Source organism: Oryctolagus cuniculus, chromosome 1, assembly GCF_051225735.1.
Source record: "Oryctolagus cuniculus isolate XC-2025 breed Fujian yellow rabbit chromosome 1, ASM5122573v1, whole genome shotgun sequence".
In the NCBI taxonomy this organism is placed as follows: Eukaryota; Metazoa; Chordata; class Mammalia; order Lagomorpha; family Leporidae; genus Oryctolagus; species Oryctolagus cuniculus.
The window spans coordinates 133,508,461-133,527,037 of NC_142867.1; the positions used below are offsets into that span (position 1 = coordinate 133,508,461).

At 40.7% G+C, this 18,577-nt stretch overlaps 1 pseudogene; it reads right to left on the reverse strand.

The window, feature by feature from the left end:
- Window positions 1-1,103: 1,103 nt before the first annotated feature.
- LOC127487600 (SRSF protein kinase 2 pseudogene) overlaps window positions 1,104-18,577 on the reverse strand; it is an 86,929-nt pseudogene continuing 69,455 nt past the window's right edge.

Genomic DNA, 18,577 nt, shown 5'->3' on the forward strand with positions numbered 1-18,577 from the left:
AAGGACTTGGGCCATCTTCCACTGCTATCCAAGGCCATAGCAGAGAGCTGGATTGCAAGAGGAGCAGGTAGGACTAGAAACGGCACCCATATGGGATGCTGTGTGCTTCAGGTCAGGGCTTTAACTCACTGCACCACAGCACCGGCCCCTATAATGTTTTTTATAATTTCATAAATGATCGTGACATCACAATGATAGTTTTATGGCACAATCATGATTTATAACATCTCAGCTGATTTTTCAACCTCACAATTGATTAATAAATAAGAATGGTGACTTGATTTTATGTCATAATACTGGTTTATAAAATCATGATGGGGGCTGGCTCCACTGCTCAATAGGCTAATCCTCTGCCTATGGCGCTGGCACACCAGGTTCTAGTCCTGGTCAGGGCACTGGATTCTGTCCCGGTTGCCCCTCTTCCAGGCCAGCTCTCTGCTGTGGCCAGGGAGTGCAGTGGAGGATGGTCCAAGTCCAAGGTAAAAGGACTGTTATGGAATGAAAGTCTGCACAATTCCTTGGAGCAGTTAAAATCTGCTATATGCAACTCAGGCTATAAAGCACTCAAGACTTGGTAGCTTTTCTGCATTTGAGTCCCCATCCCATTTCTAATGAAAATTAACATTTACAGAGTGCATTTACATACACTATAATACAGGAGTGATGTCCCTTTGCCAGAAGGTAAAATTGTACATTCCTTTGCTATTTTTTGGTTCCAACTTGATAATATCTTATGATTTAAGTTATAGAGTACTCAGCTAAAATATTTCTTCATAAATAGTTACAAAACCTGCCAAAACACAAATGGGAAAATATTTTAATTCAAATAAATGACACCTGAATGTCACACAACACAGGAAACAATGCTTAGAGACCAGAAGAGAGTGGGCAGTGAACTACTTAGCTGAAGACAAAAGACTACCCTTCCCCAGGACCACAGTACACAAAAAGAAAAATCTCAAACAACAGTACCTCAAAGCAAAATAAAGGTCTGAGGATGAAGCCAGCTCACTTGCAATCCTGTTAAAGAATGAGAGTCATCATTTAGATCCAATGTACTGGAAAGCATTTGCTAGCACAGAATGCTATATTCGTATAATTTGCTAAGAATTCAACCACAGATGCCAAAGGCATTCATCAGCAGAGGCTTGCTTTTCTGGAACCATTTCTAACATCGGGATCAGGAAATCTGTGAACTGTGCAGCATCTTCATGGTGCCAGCCATACCCTTCCACAAGTACATCAAACAGGCTCCAGGGCTTCAGCCTGGTGAAGTGCCACAGTTCTCCATGCATACTGTACTCCAAATGTCAGCAAGTGTACTGTAACCTGTGCCTATCAAAACCTCTATGGACCTATACTACCATGTCTAGATGTCTTCTACGAAGTGTTTATACACCCAACAAGCATTTCCTAGATTAACAGCTTTCCAAGGATCCAGCTTTCCAAGGATCCAGAGGTTCACCAACAAGTCAGCTGCCTGAGTTTTTGGTTTTGGCAAATCCCCAGTACTGGAGGCTGAAACAGTCCTGTTTCTGTCATGGGATGGACTGCTTTCCTCTTGCTTGGCCAGTGGTGATACCTCTGTCAGGACAGAGCCACAGACCTCAGGTTCTTAGTACCTTGAGAACAGCGAAGTAGAAAACTCAGGAAGCTGTGACTCGGGAATTTTATATCATCCATTTGGCAATTCACCATTGAACTGTTTGTGAGAGCTGCTATATGTGCATATGTGTAATCGTTTTTTGCATTTGGCTTATCAGGGTTATACTCCTTGAGATTTGGGCAGTCATCTTCATCACCTTCCTCCTCCTCCAGCTGCTGCTCCAGTGAGAGGGTCCATACAGTTGGTTTCCAGGGACTCTATCCATGTGGGATCTAGGTTTGCAAGTTCCTGTTCGACATCTTCATCTTTCTCAATGTTTCCTTTTTTGGTGTCTTCTTTCTTGCTTTGGTCCTCAGCTTTACCACTGTCCTTCGCAGTCTCCTCCTCAGCAGCCTCCTCCAATTCTGCCACTTTTAGTTGCACTTCTGGGTAGTATTCACTATCTTGCTCATTGGAAGATACAGCTGAGGTGATGTTTTCTTCTATTATTTTCCTTTCAGCTCCGCGCTCCAATTCTTCTATCTCCTTCAGGCGTTTCTCCAATAATTCTGCCTGCCTCTCCTGCTTCTTTTTAAGCTTTTTCTTTTTGTTTAGTTATTTTTCCTATAGGTTTTTGCTGTGGAGACGTACTTACTGTAGACCCTGAAGGAGGAGGAGTATCTGCTTTCCACCATTCAGTGGACTCAGCAGCCATTATTCTCACATAGGAATCATCCACACACATCAGTATGTTTTTCGGCTTTATGTCAGTGTGAATGATCTTGCATTTACTGTGCAGATAAACTAACCCTTGAAGGACCTGTCAAATGATACTCTTCACACAGCACACTGGGAGGCCTTGATAGTTGGACTTGGTGATCTACTCAAGGAGATGGTGGCCAAGCACTTCAAATACTATGCAGATATGCATTCCATTCATTCCTGAAATCTTTAAGTCGTTGATGAGCTGGGCCACCATGTCTGTGGGTCACTGAAAATACTTTCTCAAACACATTTGAACAATTTTATTTCACTCAAAGCTGTTTCTGTATAATGCTGGGCACCTTTTACAACTTTCATAACAATAGATCTTTTCCCCTGCGTCTCCCAACACAACCACACAGTAGAGAAGTGCCTCCATCCAGGCTTCCTAATAACATGAGAGCAGCCATTGAAGAGGTCTCCAATTTTCACTGAATGATAGGCACCTTTTCATCAGTCCTTGGGGTCCTCTTGCTTCTCATCCTCTGATCCCAGGATCTCTTCCTCTGGCTCTGGGGGTGTGGGGTCTGGCAGATGTGGGGAAGGTGGTGGCGATGGCAGCCAAGCTAAGAGTAGAGTATGTCACTCTCCCTCTTCGTGGAGGAACGACACAAGACCCTGCACTGTTCTTTTCGTCTGCTCGGCCCTCCCCGGGTTTGCTGCTGGTTCTTCCCGGGTTGGCTACTATCCCTTCCACCTCCGTGGAAGGGCAGTTCCCCCTGGCCACATTCCCCACTTCCGCAGGGGAGCGGCACACCGCCGGCCGGCTCTTCTCGGGGGCTGCACAGGTGTTCCCTTAGATGTTCCCCTTAGATGTTCCTGGTGCATGCCGTCTCTCTCCTCCTTTATAGTCCTCCGCCAATCCCAACTCGGCTGCCCACACGCCGAGTACGCTGCTCTCCTCCAATCAGGAGCAAGTCCTACAGTTTATTGGTTGAACTGGAGGCAGCTGTGCAGAAGCTGTTTACTTCTCTCCCAGCGCCATATTGTGGGAGAGCAGATGCATAGAATAAGTCTTAATTCCAGTAACTCAGTCTAGTCCGGATTGCTCCCCACAAGAGTACTCATTTCTGCATGTCTCCCAGGTACAGAGCTTGTGCACATGAAGAATTTCCAATGAACTTTTCAATGCCTTTCTTCACCCTCTTGCCAGCATCCTTTAGCATGATCTTTAGGAAAGAACCTCAGTTGAAGACAGTGAGTTCTGTAAGCACAATGCCTGGAAGATGGAGGGAACACTAGCTTCATTGGAAGAAGCGTTTCTCATTCTGACTTCAGGAAACCATGTTTCCATTTAAGTATGTCTCTCCTTTTTAGGCTAAAATGTTAGTCCAGAACTCTGAAGAGACCAGGAAAGTATTGAAAACAAATATCAGGTTACAGCTTTCTCTCCCAGCCAGAAAATAAAGCAAAGAGAGTAAAGATGCTTGGCTTTGTCAATTTATGGATACCTTGCCAGTAAAATAGGGCAAAAAGAAGTGAATTCACAGAGTTTAGGCCATTTTATTTATTTTTATTTGATTTCTTCTTCATTACTATTTCTTTTATTATTTTTAAAATTTTATTTAAGCTACAGAAATTTGATGTATTTCATATATACAGATTTAGGAACATAGTGATAGTTCCTTCATTCCCACCCATGCTCCAACTGTTCTTCCTCCTACCTCTAACATTCCCAATCTTAATTTTTACAAAGATCTACTTTCCTTTTTTTTAACAGGCAGAGTGGACAGTGAGAGAGAGAGAGACAGAGAGAAAGGTCTTCCATTGCCATTGGTTCACCCTCCAATGGCCACCACGGCCGGTGCGCTGCAGCCAGCGCACCACGCTGATCCGAAGGCAGGAGCCAGGTGCTTCTCCTGGTCTCCCATGGGGTGCAGGGCCCAAGCGCTTGGGCCATCCTCCACTGCACTCCCGGGCCACAGCAGAGAGCTGGCCTGGAAGAGGGGCAACCGGGACAGAATCCGGTGCCCCGACCGGGACTAGAACCCGGTGTGCCGGCGCTGCAAGGTGGAGGATTAGCCTGTTGAGCCGCGGCGCCAGCCTACTTTCAATTTACTTAATTACCATAAGGTTAACCCTACTCTAAGTAAAAGAGTTTAACAAATAGTATGAAGAAAAAAACACTTCCTCAACAGAAGAGACCAGGACTGTAAACAATCATCAAATCTGAAAATGTCAGTTTCGGTTCTATACATTACCATTTAGGTAATCTATTAGCTACCCTTGATCATGGAATATATGATATCTTTCTTTTGGGGGCTGGCTTATTTCACTAAGTATAATGGTTTCTAGTTGCATCCATTTTATTGCAAAGACAGGATTTCATTTGTTTGCAGCTGAGTAGTACTCCATTAGTGTATATATACCACAATTTTTTATCCAGTCTTCAGTTGATGGACATATGTTAGCTATTATGAATTGAGCTGCAATGAACTTGGGGGTATAATTAGCTCTTTCAAATGATGATTTCTTTCTTTTGCTTTGGATAATTCTCAGGAGTGGGATGGACAGAGCAAATGGTAGGTCTATGTTCAGATTTCTATAATATCTCCATATGGTCTTCTACAGTGGCTGCATCAATTTACATTAACACCAGCAGTGAATTAGGATACCTTTTCTTCACATCCACAGAAGCATTTGATGTTACTGATTTCTGTAAAGGAGTCATTCTAATTGGGGTGAGTTGAAACTGCATTGTCATTTTGATTTGCATTTCCATAATGGCTAGTGATCCTGAACATTTTTTCAAGTATCTGTTGGCCATTTGGTATTCGCTCTTGAAAAATACCTGTTCAAGTCCTTTGCCCATTTCTTAACTGGATTCTTTGTTTTGTTTTTGTAGAATTTCTTGAGCTACTTATAGATTCTGGATATTAACCCTTTATCAGATACATAGTTTACTAATATTTCTCCCATTCTGTCAGTTGTCTCTTCACTTTGCTGCTTCTTTTGCAGTGCAGAAGCATCTCAGCTTGATGCAATCCCATTTCTCAATTTCAAGTTTGCTTGCCTATGCTTCTGGGATCTTTTCCAAGAAGTCTTTGCCTATAAAAATGTTGAGCAGAATTTTTCCAATATTCTCTAGTGATTTGATGGTATTGGGTCATAGATTCAGATGTTTGATCCATTTTCAGTGGATTTTTTTTTGACAGGCAGAGTGGACAGTGAGAGAGACAGAGAGAAAGGTCTTCCTTTGCCATTGGTTCACCCCACAATGGCTGCTACAACTGGTATGCTGTGGCCAGTGCACCGCGCTGATCCAAAGCCAGGAGCCAGGTGCTTCTCCTGGTCTCCCATGGGGTGCAGGGCCCAAGCACTTGGGCCATCCTCCACTGCCTTCCCAGGCCACAGCAGAGAGCTAGACTGGAAGAGGGGCAACCGGGACAGAATCTCATGCCCCAACCGGGACTAGAACCTGGTGTGCTGGCACCACAGGTGGAGGATTAGCCTATTGAGCCACAGCACTGGATTTCAGTGGATTTTTATGTAAGGTGTCAGGTAAGGATTGTATTTCTTATTTCTGCATGTGGTAATCCAGTTTTCCTGGCCTCATTTGTTGAATAGACTGCGCCTGCTCCAGGGATTGATTTTAGGTCCATTGTCAAATTTAAGTTGGTTGTAGATGCATGGACCAGTTTCTGGAGTTTCTATTCTGTTCCATTGGTCTACACATCTATGTTTATGCCAGAACCAGGTTGTTTTGAATATAACTTCCCTGTAGCATGTCTTGAAATCTGGTATTGTGAGGCCTCCCGCTTTGTTTCTATCATAATATATTGCTTTAGCTATTCAGGGTCTCTTGTGTTGGTATATGAATTTCAGCATCAATTTTTTCTAGATATAAGAATGTTATTCGTATATTGATAGGGATCACATGGAATCTGTGAATTGTTTTCAGTAGTATGGACATTTTGATGATAGTGATTCTTCCGATCCATTAATATAGATGATTTTTTTTTTCCATTAGAGAACTTTGACATCTTTGGCTAAATTTATTACAAGGTATTTAATTATTTTTGTAGCTATTGTGAATGGGATTGATTTTAAAAGTTCTCTCTCAGGCATGGTATTGTTTGTGTATACAAAGGCTATTGATTTTTGTATGTTCACTTTATATCCTGCCATTTTACATAACTCTTTCATGGGTTCCAATAGTCTCTTACTAGAGTCTTTTGGTTCCCCAATATATTGTAGTATGCCTTCTACATGTACAGATAATTTGAATTACTCCTTTATAATTTTTATCCCTTTGGTTTCTTTTTCTTGCCTAGTTGTTCTGGCTCAAACTTCCAGGCTATACACAGAATCATATCATCTACAATAGGAATAGTTTGAATTGTTTCTTTTCAATTTCTACACTTTTGACTTATTTTTCTTACCTATTGGCTCTCACTAAAATTCAAAGACTATATTGTGTAGCAGTTTTGAGAGTGGAAGTTCTTGTCTGGTTGTGGATTTTAGTGGTGATGCTCCCAAATTTTTTCTATTCAATAAGATCCTGGAAGAGGATTTGCCTATACCCAATTTGCTTAAGGTTTTCATCCTGAAAGGGTGTTGTATTTTATCAACTGCTTTCTCTGCATCTATTGAGATTATCATATGGTTTTTGTTTTTCAGTTTATTAATGTGATGAATCACATTGATTGGTTTGTGAAATGTTGAATCATCCATGCATACCAAGGATAATTCCCACTTGGTCCAGTGAATCATCTTTTATGTGTGTTATTGGATTCAATTTGCTACTCTATTGCTGAGGATTTTTGCAACTATGTTCAGCAGGGGTATAGGTCTGTAGTTCTCTATCTGTGTTGTATCTTTTTCAGATTTAGGAATTAATGTGATTCTGGCTGCATAGAAAGAATTTGGGAAGATTCCGTTCCTTTCAGTTGCTTTGAATAGCTTGAGAAGAATTGGAGTTAGTTTTTCTTTAAATGTCTGGTAGAATTCAGCAGTGAAGCCATCTGGTCCTGGGCTTTTATTTGCTGGGAGTGTCTCTATTACTGATTCAGTCTCCATCTTGGTTTTTGGTCTGGTTAGGTTTTCTATATATTCATGACTCAATTTTGGCAGACTATTTGTCTAGTAATCTACCCATTTTGTTCTGAGTTTCCCAATTTGTTGACATACAGCTCTTTGTTTTAATTCCTGATGAATTATCTGTGGTATATGTTGTTTCACTTCATTTTTCATCTCTAAATTTATTAATTTGAGTCTTCTCCCTCTTTTTTTGGTTGGTTTGGTAAAAAGTGTATCACTTATATTTACTGTTTTAAAAAAAGCTCTGTTTTTCCACTGGTGATCAATATTGATTTTTGCTTCAGTATTTTTATTTATTCTCTAATGTTTATTATTTCTTTAATTCTATTAATTTGAGTTTGGTTTATTATTGTTTTTCTAGGTCTTTGAGATGCATCAATAGCTCATGTATTTGGTACCTTTTGAATTTCTTCATGTAGGGACCAATTGCTATAAACTTTCCTCCTAACATTGCTTCTGTTGTATCCCATATGTTTGATATGAGGTATTGTCTTCATTTGTGGGATGAAAAGTTCTGTAGATATCAGTTAGGTCAAGTTGGTCCATAATGCTCACTAACTCTGTTGTTTCTTTGTTGACTTTCTGTTTAGATCATCTCTTGATGAAAGTGGGGTACTGAGGTCCCCCATTGCTGTTATATTAATGTCTATGCTTCCCTATAAGTTAACTAACATTTAATTTAAATATCCAAAATTCTGTAATTAGGTACATATACATTTATTATAGTCACACCTTCCTGTGAGTTGATACCTTAATGATTATGCTATGCCCTTCTTTGTCTTTTTAAACAGTTTTTGTGTTAAGTTTATTTTGTCTGATAATATTATGGCAATACCTGACCTTTTATGCTTTCTGATAGCATGGGATGTCTTTTGAATCTTTTCACTTCCATCTGTGTGTATCTTTGTTGGTGAGATCTGTTTCTTGTAAGCAGAAAATAGATGGGTCATGTTTTTCAATTCATTCAGCTTTTCTGTGTCCTGTAACTGGAGAGACTGGATTTTTGAGGCTATTTACTTTCTCTTTTTTTAGATTTATTTATTTATTTGAAAGTCAGTGTTACATAGAAAGAGGAGAGGCAGAGAGAGAGAGAGAGAGAGAGAGAGAGGTCTTCCATCTGATGGTTCACTCCCCAATTGGCCACAATGGCTGGAGCTACACAGATCCAAAGCCAGGAGCTAGGAGGTTCTTCCAGGTCTCCCACGTGGTGCAGGGGCCCAAGGACTTGGGCTATCTTCCACTGCTTTCCCAGGCCATTGCAGAGAGCTGCTGGGTCTTGAACAGGTGCCCATAGGGGATGCCGCTACTTCAGGCAAGGGCATTAACCTGCTGCACCACAGAGCCAGTCCCATGAGGCCATTTACTTTAAATATTACTATTAATAAATAATGACTTGACCCTGCCATTTTTTTGCAAAATATTCCTATTATTTATATGGATTTCTTTTGTAATTTTACTGGCAGGTTTTTTGCCTTCACTGCACAATGATTGTCCAGAAGGCCAGTTATACCCTGCACCCTCTCATGCAGCCACAGAGTCCCACAGCTTCAGCACACAAGGCTCCCACAGTTGCTGAATGCAGAAGTTCTGCTCTGCCCTGCCAGTCTGTTCAGTCCACAGAGAGGCAGATGTTGCCTAAACCAGCTGTCCATGGGCTTGAGACCCAGAGCTTGTGGTGTGTTGGAAGACTGGGGGAACCTTGCAGTCCTACATGGGTACTCAGCCCCCTATCTATCCTCCCAGCCAGGCTCAAAGTCAGTGGGGCCACATACTTTTCCATCTGCTGGAATCTCTGGATCACATGCATGCATAAGTGCCACACATGGCCCTCTCCACCACCATCACCAGTACTGCTGAGAAGATGGCACCCTGCCTGAGCCAGTTGCTGTGCTAGCATGCAAGGCCTACCACAGCTGCTGCCCAAGCCCCAAATGGCACCTGCCCTCCTCCAATTGGGTGCTGCTGTGGAAAGGATGGGGTGAGAGGAAGATACCCCCTTTTTCCCACTGAATCCATGAGTATCCATTAGCCCCTAAGGCTGCAGATGGACTCACATCATGATCTCCCTCCAACTATATCACCAAGGGCTGCTGCAGTTTGGTCTCACCTCTGTCTCTAAGCTGCTAACTGCTCTGGCTTTCAGCTGCTTAGTGTATTGTGTCCAGGTTCATGCTGCACATCTGCACCTTCCACACAGGTCTACAGCATTCCTCTTCCTTCAATAGAATTCCCACTGGGGTTTTCTCTCAATTCTCCCCTTAGAGTTCACTTCCTACATTTCTTATTATTTTCTCTAGCCTAGTGCAGAACATTTTTCCTTATTCCACCATCTTAGAATCCATTTTCAAAATTTGATGATAAAACTCTCTTTTTCTGCCTTTTCTGTTACAGAACTTTGAGAATATTTTTAGCTAAATCATGCTGCAATGAGTTGGGAGCACAGGCCCAGTATCTTATGACACTACTGCTTGGGAGATGCCATCCTTACAAGCCCTTCACAAGCTGCTTCTCAGGCTACAGACTAGCACCAGACCTATGGATGCTCAGGTACCTTGTTTGGAAGGGCTTAGCATTTGCACATATCCTGTACACATACTCCCATATACTTTAATCAGCTCTAAATTATTATAGTGCAATGTGAATGCTTTATAAACAGTCATTATGCTCTACTATTTATGGAATAATAACCAAAACACGATGTTTTTATGTTTTTGATCTGTGGTTGGTTGACTCCTAGAAGGCAAACCCACAGACTGGGGTGCTGACTGAGCCTTCTAAGAGGTGGATGATGGAATTCATTTAGATTGTGATCTAGGGCCTACACCTGGCCAATAGTCAATTAGAAAAACACTCAACTCCATTGCTACTGACTCCACTCACCTGTCACCAACACAACACTGCTTCCCTTCCCCTGCCTTGTTTCATCCTTACAGCTGCCTCTGAAGACAGATGGGAAAATCTGGCACAGCAGGGGAGGGTGATGAACACTATCCTGTTATTCTTTTGGTCAAGACAAGATTTCTTACAGGGGAGGATTTTTAGCCTAGCAGTTAAGATGCTCACATCAGAGTGTTTGGGTTCAATTTCCTTCTTTCTGCTAATGAAACCCCTGGGGGCAGCAGGTGATGGTTTAAATATTTGGGTCCCTTCCACCCACAGGGGAGCCCTGGATTGAATTACTGGATCCTAATTCCAGCCAGACCCAAACACAGCTTCAGCCAATGTGTACACTTGGAGATTAAGCAAGCTGGTGGAAGCCTCTCCAAGTGTCTCTGTCTCCATGCACCACCACCCCAAATAAATGAATTTTGAAAAAAAAATTCTTGGAAAAAATAAAGACTTTTTTCTAAGACCAGATGATGTTGACATTTTATGCCAAGGCTGTGAGAAGGGCTATTATTGGACTTCTGGCTCTAACCACTATTATCCCAGGCTTGTGGCTAACCATGACATCACCAGGGGTCTTGTGCCTAGCAAATTGGGCCCTGGCCCACTTAAATTTTTATGACAATTCTTTGCTTTAAATCCAGCAGGCATCTTCCAGTGCCATCACTTTTGTGTGTCTTCTGTGTCCTAGACATTTCCCTAAGTACCCATGCTAACTCTTCTCCTATCAAGTCTCTTCTGTGTACTATCTCCAGAATCTTCATTTCTGATATTTTTTTTCTTTTCTTTTCTTTTTGACAGGCAGAGTGGACAGTGAGAGAGAGAGACAGAGAGAAAGGTCTTCCTTTGCCGTTGATTCACCCTCCAATGGCTGCCATGGCTGGCGCACTTCACTGATCTGAAGGCAGGAGCCAGGTGCTTCTGATCTCCCATGGGGTGCAGGGCCCAAGCACTTGGGCCATCCTCCACTGCACTCCCTGGCCACAGCAGAGAGCTGGCCTGAAAGAGGGGCAACCGGGACAGAATCCAGAGCCCCGACAGGGACTAGAACCCGGTGTGCTGGTGCCGCAAGGCAGAGGATTAGCCTATTGAGCCGTGGCACCAGCCTCTCTGCTTGTTTTGACCAGATAGTGATCTGGCCAAGAGTTGTGCACAGACTTCAATATTAGAGGCTTGATTCATGAACAAACATCCATGTACCCATGAAAGTGGAAAGATAAGATTTATTTACAAAGACTCTCATCCATTAGATACAACCACAGCACTGGAATAAAGCATCATGGGCAACACATGTAGCATTTGGAAAGCAATCAGTTCCACCCCACCTTCATTTGTTTTAATTCTTACTTTTATATCCTTATGTAATTCCTTACCTGACCTTAACCACTCTGCCTGTCAAAAAAAAAAAAAAAAAAAAAAGCAGAGAGCAGGATTGGAAATGCAGCAGCCCCAGGACTGCAACCAGTGCCCATATGGGATGCTGACACTGGAGGTGGTGGCTTTTACCCACTACAACACAGCACCACCCAAGATCCTTAATTTAATATTAACCCTCCACTAACCTTTAAGATCAGAGAGGTTCATTGCATAGGCCAGACATAACTTTGAGCTAAACATTTTAAAATTTTATTTGTTTATTTAAGTAGCAGAGTTATAGACAGAGAGAGGGAAAGAGAGAAATGTCTTTTATCCACTGGTTCATTCCCCAAATGGCTACAATGGATGGAGCAGGGCCAATCTGAAGCTAGGAGCCAGGTGCTTCTTTTGGGTCTCCCACATGGGTGCATGGGCTGAAGTGCTTGGGCCATCCTCTACTGTCTTCCCAGGCCATAAGCAGAGAGCTGGATTGAAAGAGGAGCACCCAAGACTTGAACCAGCAGCCGTATGGGATGCTGGTGCTGCAGTTGGATGCATATATATATATATATATATATATTCATTTTGGTGTATGGATAAACATTACAAAAATAACAAGTTTAACAAAAAGAATTAAAGAATTAAAGATTGAAAAGAAATTTTTTTTCAGTAGGTGATTTAAAAAAGGAAATCATACCAATGAGAATTATTGTCATTAATAACTAAGGGTGAAATATTTTAGTTTTTTGGCAATTATGTGAGTTCTAACTTATAATTAATTTAATTGCTATTAGCTGAAGGCAGATACCAGGGAAGCATTCCATAATATATTTGCAAGGGATCATAATGAAACATTAAATATTACAAAGGGGTGAGGATTTAGGAAATGACACCATCTACCTAATCAGGGGAGGTATAAAAAGATTCTTGCCAGTGGAGAATTTCAAGGTGCAGCAGACACCCAACAAAAGGAGCTACTTTACCTTGATCCTTTGCTTTCTTTTGTTATTACTTATAAAAAACTATTGAGGAGATATTTTATATAGCACAGAAAAGTTAGTAATAGGATACAATGTAAAACACATAGATTAGAAGAATGCATTAATAAGTATGTTGTAATTTGTCTACTATGTCATTCACATGTCAATCCATGATCAGATTGCTGTACACTGAGATAGTTGTTAAGATTATCAGGGCCCGTATATGTTCCAATTATGTGGGGTAAAGTGAAAATATTGAAGTAATATAAAAGAAATAACATGAAATTGACACAGTACTTGGGTTGAGTATACACAGCAATGTTATATGGTCCCTATACAAAAAAAATCCAATATAATTTTCCTGTTTATTATCTAACGTTAACAAATCCTCTGCAGGTATATATTAGAAAAATATTTTTTTTCATTTAACACCTGTCCTGGTGGTTAACAGGTATTATGCACTTTATTGTGAATTAACATAGGCATATTTAGTAGGGAACACATCATAAAATTGAGAAACTTTAGTAAAATTAGTAGTTATTTCCAGATTGGCTATTATGGGATGGACAAATAGTTAGAAAGTCTTTTTCAATGTTAAGGTTACTTTAGTGGAGAATAATCATCATGGGCAACTATTGGGCACTAACTACCAAAACTTGAGTAACATCCTGTCCAACACTGCACAGCCTATTGGCCTGGCTTTCAAACTTTACAGAATTAACTATACATAAATCTGTTTTTGCTCCACCAAAAAAGTATTGTACTAGTTCTTTTGTTTTTCATTACAAGATTTTAGAAAATTTTAGGTAATGTCATAGTGGCTATTTATACATGCTTCAAATATATTTTTGTACATTTTGAATTATATTTACATATGATTTGGGGATCTGAATAATAGAATGCTCTTGTATTTTAGGGGAAGCATAAATAATTTAATGTGATCTGCCCATCTTATAAAAGAACATGTTTCAAAGCAAAATGACAACTGAGAATTATAATATACAAAAATAAAATTAAACATTGTTGGAACTATTTGACATTGTTGTTTAAAGGTAATATCTGCTTTTCAAGGTGTATTTGAAAAAACCAATCTGTGAAGTATAATTGCAGCAGATGGTATTGATATGTGGTGGAATGAGAAGGCCATGCCAAGGTGGCCACTGGCAAGTGAATGTCAGTTACTCAGGAATGGCTTTGAAACCCACCTGGCTTTGGAAACTGCCTGGCAACAGGCTGTGATTGGTTGGGGCATAGACCGCCCCTTGACCAGATTGGCTGGTCTTGGCTATATAAGCTGTTGTACCAACTGAAATAAATGAGTCTGCCGGCTGCTCGCCTCAAGCCTGCTTTCACCTGACTCCCGGGGTCTGTGTGGTGACTCCACGCCTCTTGCCCCCACCATGCTGCTCCTCTCAGAAACAAATCCACTGCAACATTGAGACTCTACAGTTACAGTAATATTTTCTTCAGCCATAAAATATGTTTCATAGATGCATGAAGAACTTTTCTCCTAGTTAATGTTACTTTTTTTCAGGGCCATATTTAAAACATAACAAATTTAGTGATCATTGCAATTAAGTTTCTTTTGTCTGGTCCTGGAAGAGCCGATTCATCCTGAAAACATCTCATATTATGACAGGAAATGAAGAGAATTTTCATTGTCCATATCTGCAAATCAAAATTCTAACTCATAAAGAGAAGTCCTGCAAAAATACTTTCTATTCATGAGTAAAGAATTGAGCAGTAGTTGGGGCTGGCACAGAGGCGCAGTAGGTTAATCCTCCAGCTGTGGTGCCAGCATCCCATATGGACACTGGTTCTAGCCCCAGCTGCTCCACTTCCAATCCAGCTCTCTGCTAAGGCCTGGGAAAGCAATAGAATATGGCCCAAGACCATGAGCCCCTGAACCCATGTGGGAGATGGGGAAGATGTGCCTGGCTGCTGGCTTCAGATCAGCATGGCTCTGACATTTTGGGAGTGAACAAATGGAAAGAAGACCTTACTCTCCTGTCTCTCCCTCTCCCTGTCTGTACCTCTACATCTCAAATAAAATAAATAAAGCTTTTAAAAAATAATTGAGCAGTAGGCAATATTTTATCTTGACCTGAATAAGGGACTATTACAATTTAATTAATTAATTCATTCATTCATTTTTATTTACAGTAACTACCTCAGTGGCCTTAAGATTATTTTCATCATGCCTCTTTATCCAAACTTTTGGCTTAATTTAATATTGGTAGAATAAATTCCTAGCTTGTGGTGACATTTGGGGCTTTAGATATTCCTTTGCAGGGTCTTCTTTTGAATGGGATATTTACAAATCAACAAACTTTGAAATATTTTACATTTTTAACTTGCTTTGAAAGAGATAGGTAAAGTAACAATTCTATGGCAAAGGCCCACCTTGGCATAGCTTGGACTCCAAGGTGACCTGAACAATGATGAGCCCATTTTTCCAGGAAATATTATTCTGGTTGTTTGGCCATATTTGATGTGATTTTAGCCCATCTGTCAATTTGCGCATTGTACTCATGTTCAGGCAAATTCATAGCAGCATGGGCATATACATGAAAAACTGAGATAATACTATTTTAAGCACTGCCCCATGTATTTTATCATCATTTTCATAATTTTTGTCCGTGAATTTTCTATTTTTTCCTTTTAAATAGGCTTCCATGTAGCCATCTATCATTGTCCATGAATCAGTAAAAATATGACATTCTCTTCCCTGGTGCACTGCTTTTATTTAGTCAATTAATAGTTAGTTTACCCATGGTTTTAGAGTCACTTTTTGGCAAGGGCTATATGAAATCATCTTTTGGGCTGGTGCATGGCAAACTTGGTTAATCGTCCACCTGTGGTGCCAGCATCCCATTTGGGCACCGGGTTCTAGTCCTGGTCATTCCTCTTCCAGTCCAGCTCTCTGCTGTGGCCTGGGAAGGCAGTGGAGGATGGCCCAAGTGTTTGGGCCCTGCACCCGCTTGGGAGACCAGGGAGCCAGGAGGAAGCACCTGGCTCCTGGCTTCGGATCAGTCCAGCACCGGCCATAGTGGTCATTTGAGGGGTGAACCAATGGAAGGAAGACCTTTCTCTCTGTCTCTCTCTTTCTCACTGTCTAACTCTGCCTGTCCAAAAAAAAAGAAAGAAAGAAAGGAAGGAAGGAAGAAAGAAATAAGTCATCTTTTAATTATGCTCTTGTCCTATGTATTTTGAAGTTTTATCTATGAATAGGCATGTTACTTTGGCTTATTAATTTATTACTTCAATAAATGAGGGACTTTATTCATAATGGAGTTTTCATCTTTTAACTAGGAAAAGTTCCCTCATAAGCTGCTTTTTCTTTGCAACTGGGAAACACCATGCTTTATAGACTTAGCCCTAATTTTATAGAATATTTAAATTATGTTAGATTTCTGTGCTTTCCTCTTGAAAGGAGTCAGAGAAGGAATGAATAAAATGTAGAGAGAACAAAGGGGCCCCTCTTGCAATCTCTAGCATTTGATTAGCCTTGCCAGGAAGAAGGTCTGAGCTAGAAAGCAAATGTGATAAGAATTTCATTGATAAGTCAGATGTCAAGATACTCAGAAGGCCAGGTTGCTGTAGCTGTTTTTGATCAAGCTCATGAGTATGGGAAACACAAGAGCTCTGCACAAAAAGTCCCAAGACTCTTTCTCTCCTGTAAAAGTCTGAACTTACCAGAAGTGTCCTTGGGTAGGCAACAGCTCTGAGCCTTCCCTTCCTCATTAGTACAGGGAGGAAGATGACATACACCTAGCAGAGCAATGGTGAAGAGAACAATAGAGTATCCAGCACCAGGGAGAGCGTATTCCAATCATTCCATCACAGACATTATCCTTGTCTACCTCACACATGACACATCAACCCATGTCTTCATTTGTTCACCAGATAACTATATAGTTCCTTAAAAATCTTGATGCATGAAAATAATTTTTGAAACTTTTTTTAAACTTTAATTTTTTAACTTTTATTTAGTAAATTTAAATTTCCAAAGTACAGTTTATGGATTACAATGGCTTCCCCCATAACTTCCCGCCCATTCGCAACCCTACCATCTCCCATTCCCTCTCCCATTCCATTTACATCAAGATTCATTTTCAATTAGCTTTATATACAGAAGATGGATTTAGTATATATTAGGTAAAGATTTCATCAGTTTGCACCCACACAGAACATAAAGTGTACAATACTGTTTGAGTACTAGTTATAGCATTAATTCACATAGTACAACACATTAAGGACAGAAATCTTACATGGGGAGTAAATGCACAGTGACTCCTGTTGTTGACTTAACAAATTGACACTCTTGTTTATGGCATCAGTAATCTCCCTAGGCTCTAGTCATGAGTTGCCAAGGCTATGAAAGCCTTTTGAGTTCGCCGACTTCGATCTCATTTTGACAAGGTCATAGTCAAAGTGGAAGTTCTCTCCTCCCTTCAGAGAAAGGTACCTCCTTCTTTGATGACCTGCTCTTTCTACTGGGATCTCACTCACAGAGATCTTTCATTTAGGTAGGGTTTGTTTGTTTGTTTTGTTTTGTTTTGTTTTTGCCAGAGTGTCTTGGCTTTTCATGCCTAAAATACTCTCATGGGCTCTTCAGCCAGATATGAATGTCTTAAGGGCTGATTCCATGGCCAGAGTGCTCTTTAGGACATCTGCCATTCTATGAGTCTGCTGTGTATCCTGCTTCCCATGTTGGATCGTTCTCTCCCTTTTTTATTCTATTAGTTAGTATTAGCAGACACTAGTCTTGTTTGTGTGATCCCTTTGACTCTTAGACCTATCATTATGATCAATTGTGAACTGAAATTGATCACTTGGACTAGTGAGGTGGCATTGGTACATGCCACCTTGATGGGATTGAATTGGAATCCCCTGTCACATTTCTAACTCCACATTTTGGGGAAAGTCAGATTGAGCATGTCCCAAATTGTACATCTCTTCCCTCTCTTATTCCCACTCATATTTAACAGAGATCACTTTTCAGTTAAATTTAAACACCTAATAATAATTGTGTGTTAATTACAGAGTTCAACCAATGGTATTAAGTAGAACAAAGAAATACTAAAAGGGATAAAGTATTATATTGTACGTCAACAGTCGGGACAAGGGCTGATCAAGTCACTGTTCCTCATAGTGTCCATTTCACTCTAATAGGTTTCCCCTTTGGTACTTGGTTAGTTGTCACTGATCAGGGAGAACATATGGTATTTGTCCCTTTGGGACTGGCTTAATTCACTCAGCATGATGTTTTCCAGATTCCTCCATTTTGTTGCAAATGACCAGATTTCATTGTTTTTGATGGCTGTACAGTGTTCTATAGAGTACATGTTCCATAATTTCTTTATCCAGTCTACTGTTGATGGGCATTTGGGTTGATTCCAGGTCTTAGCTATTGTGAATTGAGCTGCAATAAACATTAAGGTGCAGACATCTTTTTTTGTTTGCCAATTTAATTTCCTTTGCGTAAATTCCAAGGAGTGGGATGGCTGGGTTGAATGGTAGGATTATATTCAGGTTTCTGAGGAATCTCCAGACTGACTTCCATAGTGGCTTAACCAGTATGAATTCCCACCAGCAGTGGGTTAGTGTCCCTTTTCCCCCACATCCTTGCCAGCATCTATTGTTGGTAGATTTCTGCATGTGAGCCATTCTAACCAGGGTGAGGTGAAACCTCATTGTGGTTTTGATTTGCATTTCCCTGGTGGCTAGTGATCTTGAACTTTTTTCATGTGTCTGTTGGGCACTTGGATTTCTTCTTTTGAACAGTGTCTATTGAGGTCCTTGGTCCATCTCTTAAGTGGGATGTTTGTTTTGATGTTGTGGAGTTTCTTTATCTCTTTGTAGATTCTGGTTATTAACCCTTCATCAGTTGCATAGTTTGCAAATATTTTTTTCCCATTCTGTTGGTTGCCTCTTCACTTTCCTGTTTCTTTTTCAGTACAGAAAC